This window comes from Phacochoerus africanus, chromosome 1 (assembly GCF_016906955.1).
Source record: "Phacochoerus africanus isolate WHEZ1 chromosome 1, ROS_Pafr_v1, whole genome shotgun sequence".
In the NCBI taxonomy this organism is placed as follows: domain Eukaryota; kingdom Metazoa; phylum Chordata; class Mammalia; order Artiodactyla; family Suidae; genus Phacochoerus; species Phacochoerus africanus.
In genome coordinates this window covers 90564060-90576534 of record NC_062544.1, presented here as the reverse complement: position 1 = coordinate 90576534, position 12475 = coordinate 90564060, and the positions used below count along the sequence as shown (strand labels likewise).

The window sequence follows — 12475 nt, the reverse complement described above, 5'->3', positions numbered from 1 at the left end:
GCTATTCAGAGTTTTTATATTTGCACACAAATTTAAATTTTTTTTCTAGTTCTGTAAAAAATACCATTGGTAATTTTGATAGAGATTGCACTGAATCTGCAGATTGCCTTGGGTAGTATAGTTATTTTGACAATATTGATTCTTCCAATCCAAGAACACAGTATATCTTTCCTTCTGTTCATATTCGATTTATTTCATCAATATTTTATAGTTTCTGGAGCATAAGTCTTTTGCCTCTTTGGGTATGTTTATTCCTAGGTAGATACTTTATTCTTTTTGATGTGATGGTAAATGGCATTGATTCCTTAACTTCTCTGTCTATACTTCACAGATCACTATCACTGATGAACACAGATGTAAAAATCCTCAACAAAATACCAGCAAACCAAATCCAACAATACATTAAAAGGATAATACATCATGATTGAGTAGAATTTATCCAAGGGATGAAAGGATATTTCAATATCCATAATTTAATCAATGTGATACACCACATTAACAAATTGAAGAATAAAAACTATATCATCATCTTAAAAAGAAGCTGGAAAAGCTTCTGATAAAATTCAACATCCATCTGTGATAACAACTCTCCAGAAAGTGGACACAGAGGGAACATACCTCAACATAATAAAGGCCATATATGACAAACACACAGCTAACATCGTACTTAATAGTGAAAAGCTAAAAGCATTTCCTCTAAATGAGGAATAAAACAAGCATCTCCACTCCTGCCACTTTTATTCAATGTAGTTTTGGAAGTCTTAGCCAGAACAATCAGAAAGGAAAAAGATATAAACAGAATCCAAATTGGAAAGAAAGATGTAAAATTGCCACTATTTGCAGATGACATGATCCTCTACACTGAAAATCCTAAAGATGCCACCAGAAAACTACTAGAGCTCATCAATGAATTTGGCAATGCTGCAGAATACGAAATTTATATACAGAAATCTGTTGAATTTATATACCAATACTTTTAAAAATGTAATTAAAAATGAACTTGAATTCCTTCCTGATAGCAATGACTCCTCACAAAATTAACAGTCATAAAAGAAAATAGGTAGAAGATTAAATTAGGTCACTGAAATTTTTAAAATTAAAGTTACAGACATTAAAATTTAGAAACTGCTAAACTGATCTATTATTTTCTTTATTGTCATGTTAAGTATTGAAATTACCTTTACAAAACTCTCCTTGCAATCCTTTTTTGAGCAGTTGCTGCTATACATCTGATTACTACATAAACAAGATACTGATATTCTCATTTTGATTACTAAAATATGTTCTTTCATTCTCTTCAATTATTTAAAGTTAGCAGAGCCCCAGGCACTGCTTGCATAGGAAAGTGATAACCGATACTAGAATTCTGAGGAGGAAAAAAAAAAAATCTCACCCAGAGAAACTAATGGCTTTCAGCTGCTGCCAATCGAATTGATCAAGGTGCTGTAACAGAAAGCAGTTCTGTGTGATTCATACGTTGTTCTGTCAGAACACATTCTAGTCCCTTATAATTTTTAAGCCTGGCTAACTCTAGGTTTCCCTTTCCTTAAAAGGTAATTTCCAACAATGTGTTTATTTTAAAGCTAATAATTAATAGTGAAAGAAAACTGGCAGCCTGTTGAGTTTCAACAACAGTTAAGTCTTTTGTTAGACAAAAAAAATTCCTTATTTGACTAAAATAAAACACTCAGCTAGGTGAAAATTTGTTCTACATTTGCCAAATGCCTTCAGTTGAGCTGTTAATATCCCAGAACAATAAAAGATTAGTACCTTTCACTTATAATTAAAATTACTGGGTCCAGATTTTGCTTTCAGAAACTATCATCACACATAGGTTGAAAAATGACACTTTCCCAACTATCAAGTAAGTCATAACTTTGAGTGAAATGTATTAGCTATCAAAGATCTGCAAGCAGTCCACTAGTCGGGACATGATGCTATGTTTCTTTTTCTTTTTGGTCATACCTATGGCATGTGGAAGTTCTAGACCAGGGTTCAAACCCACACCATTGCTAACCAGAGCCACAGCAGTGACAACACAGGATCCTTAACCTGCTGAGCCACCAGGGAATTCCACATGATGATATATTGACTGACTGCTGGTGAAGTTTTAGCTACATAAGTGTATACATTTATAAGGGTATTTCACTGTTTCACTAAAGCCTATAATGTATTGCATATTGCTTAATAAGATGTTCTCTTGTATAAATACTACCCTTTGTAATGAGTAGTGTTTTTCTTTAGCATCAATAAAATTTTATTTATAATACTAGAAAAATACAAAACCTATCCATATTTTTGGCAAGTTTTTTTTCCCTCTCATCATAGAGTTATGGACAATTATGGAGAAAGCACTATTATTTCCTTATTGTCTTCTGGAAAATTTGGTTCATTTCTGCAAACTTCTGGCTCAACCTGTTTTCTGAAGGAGAAAACTAAGTTACATAAGAGACCATGGGGAAAAAAAAAGACAGAGACCATGGTTGGGTACCATGGGTATTAAAGGACTGTAATCTGAGCCTCTACTTCCCTGAAGTGGTACAATTCTGTGATGGTCAATTAGTACTTGGGATAATACAGTAGCATCTTAAATGTTATCCAGTGACCTTTTATTTCAATCATGCTATTCCTCTGTCTTTACTCCACTCCCACCCCCTCCTGCTATTAGGACTATTTGTAATTCAACTGTAGAACTGAAACATATTGCTAGGAATTGCAAACAACACAGAAGCTTAACTTTTGAGTCTGAAAGTAAATTTTATTAAGTCCAAAGCTTGTAATCATGTTTTCAAGTGGCTAAACAGTTTCCTAAGAACTTCTAAAGCTGAGCTTTTATATAAGAAAAAGCAAATTTGGAGGATTAACTATGTTATTAAGCATAGTGAGAAGAATATTTCCAAATACCTTGCAAAGAAAATTCCATCCCTTTCAGGTCTGGAAGGGATGGAGGACATGGAGAGATTCTGAGTGGATGTGCGAAGGTGAGGAAGTCCAAAGGAATGATCAAGTTCCCTTCACTCTCCCTGGCTTTCACACTAGAGGTGGAACAAGACAGGATGCTCAGAAAAGCAAGAGGGTAATCCCTAAACTTTCAGGCTAGTGCCTGGCTTCTCTGGGGTAACAGCCTGCAAAAGCCAGGCCTTCCCTGTTGGGGGCAAAGTGTTGTGACCATCGTGGATACAAAATAAATATAGAAAATAAGTTTGAAAAAAAAGTTTTGTGTACTACAATTCATAAAATTCATTAAGCCTTGCCAATAAAATTAGTGTAGAAACATTTACTTGTCACAATAAAATATTCCATACAGTAAATCTCTTTAAAAGAAGTAGTGAAAATAAGTTTCAAGTAGCTCCAAAGATTATCAATCCATAGTTTTGCAAAAAACTGAGGAGTCCAGACTTTTAGGATATTTTTAAGGATTTGATTCTGTCAGAATCAAATTGATAGACATGTTCTATAACTATAGATTACAAAGTCATTTATTAAATTATACAGTTAAAGACAACCATGTCCTGCTTATAACTACCGCTTATAACTATCTTTTATTTCAAAGGAGCTGTCAAAATATCACAAAGGAACAGAAAAATAGGTCTTTATATACCTAAATATTTGTCTCTAAAGAGAACAAAAAGGCACATCATATGCTTTAAATTTATGTGCCACAAACCATCCTAGATTGAGTGCTTCCTTATGTCAGGCACAGTAACCTGTTTATTGTACACAGTATCTCATTTAAAACTACTGTAACCCTGTAAGAACTGAGACTCAGACATAATCAGTAAACTGCCCAAGGGCACTTATATTTTAGAAGCTTAATCAGAACCCTCCAGTAGGTTCTTTCCATTACACTTGGCTGTTCTGCGCTGTGGCATGTAGTGGGAGGGCCAGGGACAAGCAAGTGACGGTGAAGGAGTCAGATCTGTCCCTTCTACCTTCGTCCTCTTTCAACTGCTCAGCACCATCAGCCTCCTATTTCTTTCTGAGCTCATGTTTTGCAGCTTTTCACAGACTCTGAACAAATGACTACCTTCATGTCTTTGCTCATGTCTCTTGCATTCTTTCAGGATTGTGGTTTGCTCTGGGTAGTGGCAGACTGCTGGTCCTGCCAGCTCTGGTGTTTGCTTTAGAAAATAGTTTGGGCAGGTTTTTGGAGTGTAGGCTGATATAGGTAGGCCTATACGGGCCCCAGAGAGTTTACCTAGGTGCTTCAGGCCTGAGTCAGACAGGACTGGGCTGGCGGTTGCTTCCTGCAAAGATCCTTTTCTAAGAAAACAAAGCACCACTCAGTCATCCCTCCCGTTAGAATTAAATGAAAAGTAATTTCTGAATAACTTCTCTTGATCTCTATAACTGGTATTGATGGACTTAGGAAACTGATTGTAGCATATTTGAAATGGACCTTGATCTACAAAATAAACATCTGTAGCTATTAAAAACTAATACTTAAGATATATAACCTTTCATTTTGCCTTTCTCTTGACATTGCAAAATGACATGTTTATCTTTGTGTCATCCTTACTTGAGCACTAGGATGTTTTTCTTTTTTCTATAACTAAGCATTTTAATTACTTAAAAAATTATACTTGCATCCTGAGGACACTCTGAAAATTTGGAATTCCAATCTCCTTTGTTTGTTTGTTTGTTTGTTTTCATTTTTGCTTTTCTGGCCATGCCTGTGGTATGTGAAAATTCCTGGGCCAGGGACCAAAGCTGCATCACAGCAGTGACAATGCTGGATCCTTAACCAGCTGCTCCACAAGAGAAATCCTCTAATGTTTTTAGAAGGAGAAATTTTACAAAACATAGATAATGAAATTAAATGTCAACTAACCTTCTAAATTTTGAATGTGGGAACAAATCCCGAATGCTTAGGAATTCAAGAAGACCTCTGAGCCGCCACAGAGCTAGACCCTCACCTGGGTCCAACTGTCTTCAGTGTGAAAGTTGCCGGTTTAACATGTGTATGTACTGGTTTTCTCTGTCAACCTTCAGTTCCTCCTACAGATTACAGGTATCCCCAACTGGAAAGGCCCCACAATAATGAATTCTTAGAAAGACCAACATGTGCATTTAAACAGCACTAAAAAGCATCAGTATTACAGCTGAGTGATAATTCATGTTTCAAACCATGATCCTCCGTCATCCAAAAAAGTTGAACAAGCATGTTTAGTTCGCTCTGTACACTAAGAAAAAGGAGAGAGTGCTATAATTTAGAAAGATTTCTGTTAAAAAAATATAGTTAATATCAAAAAAAGAGAACGTTTGAGTCCTTCCTCCTCCCCATCTTCTTCCTTTCTTTACATGACAAATAATTGCATTTCTACTGTATGCCAGACCTGTACTGAATGTTATGGATACAATGATTAGTAAAACGTGTTCTTTGCCCTAAAAGAGTTTGCTATGTAATGGTTCAAATAAATGTGTAAGAAAATAATTCAAATTCAAAAATATATTTGGAAAGACTACTAGCTAGGGATTTGCCATGGGCATCCCTCTAGGATTTTAGCCTAGTAATCTTTGTTAAAGAAAAAATAAAATTTAAAGTTCTTTCAGGCTGAAGATAGGTCAATTTATAAATTTTGTATGAAGCAATTTGAACTCCTCAGAAGAAATTCCTTTTTATATGGTGAAGATATTGCTGGATAGTCTTCATATAACCACAGAAACACTTTGCATGAAATCATCTATTTGTTAAGCAACGTTAACACAGAGTACCATCTTATCACTTTGTGTAATTTAAAATGTTCAATAGTTTTTATATAAACTTTTATTTCATTTATAGTAGGTACTTACTCTCTGAGAATAATCCCGTGAAAAAGCTCCTTAAAGTGAAATCGCTTAAAACTAGGATAAACCAGAGTAAATTGTGAAAAATTAAGCTAAAAAAAGGAAAAAGAACCTGATTTTAACTCAAGAAAATCTGTACTATAACTGAAACACTGATCTAATGAGCAGGATAGTGAAAATTGAGTGTTTTATTGCCATATTTTTTTGTATGATTGATAGCACATTATTAGATTATAAGATGTTTCATCAGTTTTTCTTTTTATTTATTCATTTTTTATTGTTATTTCCCCCAACACACCTTTTTTTTTCTTTCCTACTGTACAGCATGGGGACCCAGTTACACATACATGTACACATTCTATTTTTGCACATTATCATGCTCCATCATAACTGACTAGACAAGGTTCCCAGGGCTATACAGCAGGATCTCATTGCTAATCCATTCCAAGAGCAATAGTTTGCATCTGTTAAACCCAAGCTCCCAATCCCTCCCACTCCCTCCCCCTCTCCACGGGCAACCAAAAGTCTGTTCTCCAAGTCCATGATTATCTTTTCTGTGGAAAGGTTCATTTGCGCTTTATGTCAGATTACAGATATAAGTGATATCACATGGGTATTTGTCTTTCTGACTTACCTCACTCAGTATGAGAGTGAGTCTAGTTCCATCCATGTTGCCGCAAATGGCATTATTTCGTTCCTTTTTATGGCTGAGTAGTATTCCGTTGTGTAAATCTACCACATCTTCCTAATCCAATCACCTGTTGATGGACATCTGGGTTGTTTCCATCTCTTGGCTATTGTGAATAGAGCTGCAATGAACATGTGGGTGCATGTGTCTTTTTTAAGGAATGTTCTGTCCAGATACATGCCCAAGAGTGGGACTGCTGGGTCTTATGGTAGTTCTACGTATAGATTCCTAAGGCACCTCCATACTGTTCTCCATAGTGGCTGTACCAGCTTACATTCCCACCAACAGTGCAGGAGGGTTCCCTTTTCTCCATACCCCACCGCCCCAGCATTTGTTATTTGTGGACTTAATAATGCTGGCCATTCTGACTGGTGTGAGGTGGTATCTTGTGGTAGTTTTGATTTGCATTTCTCTAATAATCAGGGATGTTGAGCATTTTTTCATGTGCTTGTTGGCCATCTATGTATCTTCTTGGAGAAATGTCTATTCAGGTCTTTTGCCCATTTTTCAATTGGGTGGTTGGCTTTTTTGCTGTTGAGTTGTATAAGTTGCTTGTATATTCTAGAGATTAAGCCCTTGTCAGTCGCATTATTTGAAACTATTTTCTCCCATTCTGTAAGTTGTCTTTTTGGTTTCCTTTGCTGTGCAAAAGCTTGTCAGTTTGATTAGGTCCCATGGGTTTATTTCTGCTCTTACTTCTGCTGCTTTGGGAGACTGACCTGAGAAAATATTCATAAGGTGGATGCCAGAGAATGTTTTGCCTATGTTCTCTTCCAGGAGTTGGATGGTGTCTTGTCTTATATTTAAGTCTTTCAGCCATTTTGAGTTTATTTTCGTGCATGGTGTGAGTGTGTGTTCTAGTTTCATTGATTTACATGAAGCTTGTCCAGGGTTCCCAGCAATGCTTGCTGAAAAGACTGCCTTTTTTCCCATTTTATGTTCTTGCCTCCTTGGTCGAAGATTAATTGACCACAGGTGTCTGGGTTTATTTCTGGGTTCTCTGTTCTATTCCATTGGTCTGTATGTCCGTTTTGGCGCCAGTTCCACACTGTCTTGATAACTGTGGCTTTGTAATATTGCCTGAAGTCTGGGAGAGTTATGCTTCCTGCTTGGTTTTTGTTTCTCAGGATTGCTTTGGTAATTCTGGGTCATTTGTGGTTCCATATAAAATTTTGGATTGTTTGTTCTGGTTCTGTGAAAAATGTCATGGGTAATTTGGCAGGGTTTGCATTGAGTCTGTACATTGCTTTGGGTAGTATGCCCATTTTTACAATATTAATTTTTCCAACCCAGGAGCATGGAATATCTTTCCATTGCTTTACATCTTCTTTAATTTGTTGATTAATGTTTTATAGTTCTCAGCATATAAGTCCCTTACCTCCTTGATCAGGTGAATACCCAGGTATTTGATTCTTGGGGGTGTAATTTTAAAAAGTATTGTATTTTTGTATTCCTTTTCTAATATTTCATTGTTAGTATACAGAAATGCAACTGATTTCTGAATGTTAGTTAATCTTAAATCCTGCTACTTGGCTGAGTTTGTTGATCAGTTCAAGTAGTTTTTGGGTTGAGTCCTTGGGGTTTTCTATATATAGTATCATGTCGTCTGCATACAGTGACAGTTTTTTCTCTTCCTATTTGGATACCTTTTATTTCTTTTGTTTATCTGACTGCTGTGGCTAGGACTTCCAATACTATGTTGAACAGCAGTGGTGAGATTGGGCATCCCTGTCTTATTCCAGATTTTAGTGGGGAGGGTTTCAATTTTTCTCCATTGAGTTCTTCTAAGAGCCTTCTTTTAGTCCTCTGATAGTCAAGTCACTCTAAAGAACTATTCTGTTGTGTCCTTGTTGGCTTTCTCATTTAGCAGTGGCTTGGAACGTGATCTCAGCAGTTCATCATCACTTAATTCATTTCATGAAATCTTCTGAATAATTTCCACTTTCACCTTAGAGTCAAACTGAATTTGCCTTGTATTTGTTGAGAAACCAAAGTCTTTGGTAGGAGGAGAATAGAGACAGACATTAATATTACACAGAAATAACATCTGAGATAGGACTCATTTTTAAGTGGTCATTTCATTAGTATTTTCATTTTGTGATGGCTTTTGTTTTGCTATATATTTTTTTGTATGGTTTTCTTAACTATAGGAACTGGTATGTTATATTTCGTAACACTTAAGAGAATTTTTTTTTTTTTTTTTGCTTTTTAGGGCTGCACCCAAGGCATATGGAAGTTCCCAGGCTAGGGGTTGAATCAGAGCTATAGCTGCTGGCCTACACCACAGTCAGTCACAGTCACAGCAATGGCAGATCCGAGCCTCATCTGTGACCTACACAACAGGTCTCGGCAACGCCAGATCCTTAACCCCCTGAGCAAGGCCAGGGATCGAACCCACAACTTCCTGAATCCTAGTTGGGTTTGTTAACCACTGAGCCATGAAGGGAACCCCAAAAGGACATTTTATTTACTCTCTTTTAATTACTTCTTACATATGGAACTCACTTTATAAAAACTGTAATCCTCACACAGAATCCAGTTAGATTATGCAAAAGAAGATGATGGTGGTAGCCGCCATTGGTGAAGTCCTACTCTGTGCACATGGTCTACTAGGCATATAAATAGTAGTCCTTCCCACACCCAAGCAATGTGAGTGTCAATCATCCTGACTTCATGGAGAAGAAAACTGAGGAAATTCATAAGGGTGGTGAGTGTTCTAAAAGTTAATGATAAGCCATGCTAGTCCTCAAGTTAGCACTCTGCACTACAATGTCTTTGGTGTAAAGCATTCCCTTCAGAGTTTAAATATGGCTTTGGTGCATATAACATATAATTCATAAAAATATGATCAGTCCACAGCTGAAGGAATACATTTCTAGATTTTTATATACTTTGGCTATCAGGAATCTTGTAAAAAATGCTTCTTCCTCTAGCTATTGAGAAAGATTCCACAAATACACACCCCTACCTCAGCAGGTTCAAGATTTAAAACGGAATGAAATACGTGGGATTGGGAAATTGGATTTTTAAAACAAACTTCATAAAATATAGTAATATTTTAAAAAACCACGTGACCTCATGAAGTAAATCCAATACTAAGAGCTTATTATTATTTTCAAAGGAAGACTGGTACACTGTTTTCCAGTGTCTATTTAATGGAACCTGTGATTGCCATTGAAACTGCAGTTATTTTACACTGTATATTTTTCTATAATCCTATAACTAGGATTCAGCTTTGACATATTCATGAGTTGAAGGAGAACATATCGATATTTTTAACATCTTTTATAACTGCAGAATTTGGAATTTCAGATGGCAAATTTTCAGTTGTTTGAAAGTTTTATCTCCCAAAGAGCAGCTTTGATCATGGCCTTTGGTCAAAGACGCTGTTTTTATTGTTAAAAAAATCTCTTCGGCACCAAACAGTATATGAGGAAGGAGTCTAAAATTAGCCCATTAGGTCAAGCACACAGAACTTTGTGGTCCCAGGAATAATGGCCTTCCTGGAAAAATGCCTCTTAAGATGAATAAAACTTCAGACATTGATTTACTGCATAGTTTTTTCTTTTTAACTGTTGTTCTCTGACATGTATAACCAAATAATGATACATTTCGTATGTATAGCCACAAAGTGTCATTGAGCTGTCTTTCAGGCTTAGATCTTTTGGTTTCTTACATTTGTATCTAAGAAAAATACTGGGATTACACTCTTCAAAGCTGTCTCTTCTTTGCAAGTTATTGATTCACATACATATCATCATAGTTTTGGTGTATATCTCAAGATACTAGCTCTATGGTTATTTCTCACTCAGTACATCTCAAAGCTACCAAACCTTCTGAGGCATTAAACATACTTTGGAGATACACTCTTAGAAATGTGGGAATTGCCATACTGAATCCAGCCATCCAGACATCATGTCTAATTTTCTGCTGTGAACACAGTACTATCTTGCATTAGAGGCAGCCATTTGGGTCCTTTGAGTTGCCTATATGGGCAGTAATGTACAGATGGAGAAATTTCATTTTAATTGCATCCAGTGATATTTTTATGCCCCAAGCATGAAGACTGATCTTTTGTAATTCTAACCCAGGAAGCATAATTGCAGCTATATTCATATTTATTTAGGTCCCTAATCCCTAAACCAAGCTTCTACACTGATAATTTTAGATTAATTTTAGATTAATTCTATAACATCTTAAAAAATCCTCTCACTTATTCTGCAACAGGTTTAGTGCCACAACACAGGTGTCATAAAAACCACCACTAAGTGTAAGCCAAAATGGTGAAGAAAAAGAACTCCTATCAAGACATCTTCACTGGATATACAGATTTGGGCAAATTTACCACTACTGGCCATCTGATCTACAAATGTGATGGAATGAACAATAGAAGCACTGAGAATTTTGAGAACGAGGCTGCTGGAGATGGGAAAGGGCTCCTTCTACTTGCTTTGTTCTTGGATAAACTGAGAGCTGAATATGAGATTAGCATCACCATGGTAACTCTCTGTGGAAATTCAAGACCACTAAGTATTATGCAATGATCACTGAAACCCCAGGACACAGAAACCATCAACATGATGACAGGCACATCTCAGGCTGGCTGCACTGTTCTGACTGTTGGTGCTGGTGTTGGTGAACTCCAAGCAGGTGAAGGGCACCTATGAGCGTGCCCTTCCAGCTCACACACTGGGTGTCAAACAACTGTGAGTGTCAATGAGATGGCTTCTACTGAGCCACCCTGCAGCCAGAAGAGATACAAGAAAGTCATTAAGGTGGTCAGCACCTACGTTAAGAAAACTGGAGGAAGGAAGGAAAGGAGGGAAGGAGGGAGGGAGAAAGGTAGGGAGAAAAGTGGTACAACAACCCTGCTACAGTAGCATTTGTGCCAATTTCTGGTTGGAATGGTGACAACATGCTGGAGCCAAGTACTAACATGCCTTAGTTCAAGGGATAGAAACATCCATAAAGATGGCAATGCCAGTGGAACTACACTGTTTGAAGCTTTGAATTGCATCCTGCTACAACAACTCCAACTGACAAGCCCTTGAAATCTGCTCCTCCAAGACCTCCACAAAATTGGTGGCACTGGTACTATCCCCATGGAGACTTGTTTTCAAACCTTGCATGGTGGTCGCTTTTGCTTTAGTCAGCTTTGTGACTAAAATAAAGTCTGTTAAATGCATCATGAGGCTTTGAGTAAAGCTCTTCCTAGGAACCATGTGGGCTTCAGTGTCAGGAATGTGTCTGTCAAAGATGACAACATGGCTGATAACAGCAAAAAGACCCACTGATGGAAGCAGTAGGCTTCACAGCTCAGCTGATTATCTTGAGCCATCAAGGCCAGATCAGTACTGGCTATGCATCTGTGCTGGACTGTCACACAGCTCGCCCTACATGCAAGTTTGCTGAGCTGAAGGAGAAGCATGATTGCCTTTTGGGGAAGAGGCTGGAACATGGCCCCAAATTCCAAAAATCTGGTGATGCCACAATGGTTGATATGGTTCCTGGCAAACCTATGGTTCCTTAAATACCCTCCTCTGGGTCATTCTGTTGTTTGTGACTTGTAACAAACAGGTGCTGTGGGTGTCATCAAAACAGTGGACAAGAAGGCAGCTGGAGCTGGCAAGGTCACCAAGTCTGCCCAGAACACTAAATGAATTATTATCCTTAATATTTGCCACCCAGTCTTAATCAGTGGTGGAAAAGCAGTCTCAAAACTATTTCTCTCAACTAACCACCTAAGTTTAGCAGTAAAAGAGTAGTTAATGATTACTGTGCATTTATAATAAAACCTTAAGAAGGAAAAGAGAGTGTTTTGTGGACCATTGTTTATGTATGTGGCAGTTTTAAGTTCTCAGTTCCTTAAATCAGTACTTTCTAATGGAAACAACCTAACCAAAAATCTGTCACTGAATTTTGAGACTCATTAAAACAAAGTTTAATAAGGAAAAAAAAATCCTCTCAAATCTCTTAGATATTTTATATACATTGCCTCTT

At 37.0% G+C, this 12475-nt stretch overlaps 1 protein-coding gene and 1 pseudogene across 2 annotated transcripts in view; one reads left to right on the top strand and one right to left on the bottom strand.

Moving 5' to 3' along the window:
• UBE2E2 (ubiquitin conjugating enzyme E2 E2) overlaps positions 1 to 12475 on the bottom strand; it is a 381267-nt gene that overhangs the window by 236690 nt on the left and 132102 nt on the right. The window lies entirely within an intron of this gene.
• Positions 10756 to 12135, top strand: LOC125120631 (elongation factor 1-alpha 1-like; annotated as a pseudogene).